The 3,528-nt window shown below is 35.5% G+C and overlaps 1 pseudogene across 1 annotated transcript; it reads right to left on the bottom strand.

Moving 5' to 3' along the window:
* Positions 1-1,786: 1,786 nt before the first annotated feature.
* Positions 1,787-2,868, bottom strand: LOC308630511 (periphilin-1-like; annotated as a pseudogene). The gene has a single exon. The product of its transcript is annotated as a periphilin-1-like (transcript).
* Positions 2,869-3,528: the final 660 nt, after the last annotated feature.

Here is a 3,528-nt window from a genome sequence, read left to right on the forward strand (position 1 = left end):
TAAGAAATACCTCATCCAATAAGTCACATAAATATATCTGTCAATATATTTTTCTAATTTTCTTTTGTAGTAAATTCAATAAATTCATTGTGTTTCTACTATGTTCAATGCATTATGCTATACTATATGCTGAAGTGTAACTGATCAGTAAATTACAACTGTGCTAGTTGGTTAATCAGACATTAGGTAATATACATTCATTGGGCATTATATTATATAGGCCTTGGGAAAGGTATTATTGTAAAAAACACAAATGTGCACAGGGGAATACAGTATGGTGGATAATTAAGAGACATGTGGCAAACACCATTCTAACAAGCTTCGAAGAGTGAAGAGCAGTATTTGTCTGAGAAACATCAAATATTCTACTTGCCTAAATGTCTAATATATGAATATGAATATAATTACATAAATGATATTTTTATTAGTATAAATAATATTTCTTAAGTTTTGGAAAGCTTCCTTTTTTAAACCTTTCTCCCCAATACATTTTCCACAAATTAGAACTATTTGTGCCAAGTTTCCTTTAAAAAAATTATTTGTATTTGACTATGGGGCCTCATTTCTCCTGGGAGTTATACTCCTATTTTGCTTTGTTTTTCTTATTGTTCATTTTTAAATATACATGACAGTAGTGTATTTTGACATATTATATATACATGGAATATAACACATTTTAATTAGGATTCCATTCTTGTGGTTGTACATGATGTTGAGTTTCACTGGTTGTCTATTCACATATGAATATAGAAAAGTTATGATTGAGTCATCAGAGTTGAGTACACATGTGTCCTAGACAGTAGAATGAATTGTACTGTCTAGGACACATGTGTACTCAATTCTGATGACTCAATCTCCATAGGAAAACCATTTTCCTATGTGATATCTTCAAACTATGTATTCAGAGCATGACAAATAGCTCAATATATGCCAATATCAGCATGCTCCTCAGAAATATTTTATCAGAAAGTGGGATAGTCAATTGTTTTCTGATGATGGGTACCTTGGGGTTAAAGAGCTCTATTCATTCTAGTAGCAAGACCAGGTTTGTTGAGGAGTGGGTGCATAGAATGAGAAGGTACACCTGACAGCATACAGAAGCAAAGATAGAACCTGGAAAAGGAGCTCCAGGAAAATCATAGGCCTGAACCAGCTTATTCCCAGGGGGAACCTTGAAGTCTATCTTTTTTCAAGGTTTAATTATTGAAAACTATTGGAATTATTATATTACTTAATAATTCCATAAAAATAATGAAATTATCTGATAATAAAATAATTTAATTATTTAAACATAGAAAGCAACAAATGGTGCTTAGCTACCAAACTAGTGCAATTGGATTCCTTTCACTTGTAACCAAAAAATTACAGATAATATTCCCCCCAATTGTCTTATTTTCTTCTTTCTTCCCTCGTAACATAATCATCAGGGTAAAACACTCAATAGATAACATAAACTGGAAATTATTGTTTATGTTGCTGTGGTTACTAGTATCAATAAGATTTCAATATTTCATTGAAATTATTCTTAGAAAATAATCTGCATAACATTTGGTAATTTATATCTCAATCTCTCGGTTTTTTACAAATGAAAATAATTTTGCATTTTCATTGATAAGTGGAGTTTTCTTCTTTATTGTCATCCCAGATGGATCTTTCAGTTTATTATCAAGGAATGAGAGATTGACATATAAACACCTTCTTATAGAAAGAGAGGTAGAGAATTAATGGGTGAAAGTCATGCTTCTTTTCGTACATACATCTGTCAACCTGCAATAAGATCACTGCTTTAAAAATGTAATGTATGCCTAAAATCTTGAATAGACATATACTCTGCAATGAAATGCTTGAGTTCTTCAACACGCTGCTCACCTATTTCAGGCAAATTCTGTCTCAGTGTAAACTGCATAAGGTTTTCTATGGCAGGATCTTTTTCAATCAGCATTTTCACCACCATCCCAAACATTTCACAGTCCTGTCAGTAAACCTGTTCAATCTCTTTGGTTTTGATATTACTGTTTGAGACCAACTGGTAACTTGACTGTCTTCAAATAATTCTTTGCCCTCTGTTGTATTTGACTTGGATGCTTATGGCTGGTCAATGAATAATGGTGGTGTGGACCCTGCCTCAAACTCAAAAAATTTAGGCAAATTAATTTTATCTGAATTCTCAAGCTTTTCAGCAGCCCCAGTTAGTTTCTTTCAGTTCAACAACGGAGTTTGTGTAACACCTTTCATGATGGAACTGCTGATGAACTTGAGGATGAAGGGTCTCTTGATTTTTCAAAGACTTCCCAGGTCTTTCTTTACCTCTTTCTGGCTTTCCCTCATGCTACTGTTTGTACAAGGCACCAACACACAAGGGCTCTCTATGTTGAGACTGATGGGGAGAAGATGTTCTGCTTTGTTCTGGAGAGTGGCTTCTACTACTGAAACTAGAGCCAGATCTGCTGTGTGGAGAGTCCTTTTGACTTACAGGGGCTTCTCTGAAGAAAGAAGCATCCCTTTTATGAGGAGACAGAACTCTCGCATAATGAGAAGAGTAGAAACGTTCTCTTCTGAAGGCATCTCTTATGTCCCTGTACTCAGACTGTCAGTTTGCATAATAATTATCTCTTTTCCATCTATAGCCAGATCCATCTCTTCTGTGCGGTGGACCATTTCTTCTATCATGAGAAAAAATGGTGGCCTTCATCATAGTCTTGGTAATCAACATGACGGCAATATCTACTGTAGCTTCCTTCACCAGGTCTGTCTAGCAGTGGTGACTTTTGTCACAATATTAAATGTGGTAGCCATAACTGGGGTGACTCTAGGAGGTACTTGTTCTCTTGGAAGTCTTTCATAGTCATATCGTTCCTCAGACCACATTTTATCTCTCTGTAAGTCACTGTTCTAAAATCCACTGTGTCACTCCACCCTCAGTTGCAAGGGCAGAACTGTTGCATGACTCAAATGCAGCTGGAGACTCCAGGTTCCTCCTTGGAAACCATGCTCCAGCTCCCCCCAGGCATAAGAGGCAGCTCATGTGTCTCATCCCCTCTAGCAAAAGCAAAATGCCTATTCTGCTTAGCCTCATTCTTTTTGAATATGCTATTGTTCTGACAGTAACTCACATATTAGTGATAAATGATAAGTGGGGGAGACTTTAAGAAATGTTTCTCCTCAAGGTATACAGCTTACACTGTCCACTGTGGGCTTGTTTCTTCTTTATTTTATTCTGGTTTCTGTATTTATTGTAAAATATTTTCTGAAGGACAGTGGGTAGATAACTCTTTCCCAGCCTTCTTATTATACTTGTAAGCTAATGATCAGTCAAGGATGCTAAAGGAAAATAGAGAAAGAAAGAAAGAACTGGCCTCCAAAGTGACCTCTCTGAACCAAATAGATATCCTATGAGAATAGACCATTAACTGTATTCATTTTCCAACTTAATGTTCCAAATCCTAGATATGACCCATCCACAATTTTAGGGGGATTAAAGTTCTGAAAAATAAAAGCCTTGATATTAACCTAAAAATGAAGTTTGCT

Source organism: Spermophilus citellus (genome assembly GCF_964194105.1).
Source record: "Spermophilus citellus genome assembly, chromosome: 11".
NCBI lineage: Eukaryota > Metazoa > Chordata > Mammalia > Rodentia > Sciuridae > Spermophilus > Spermophilus citellus.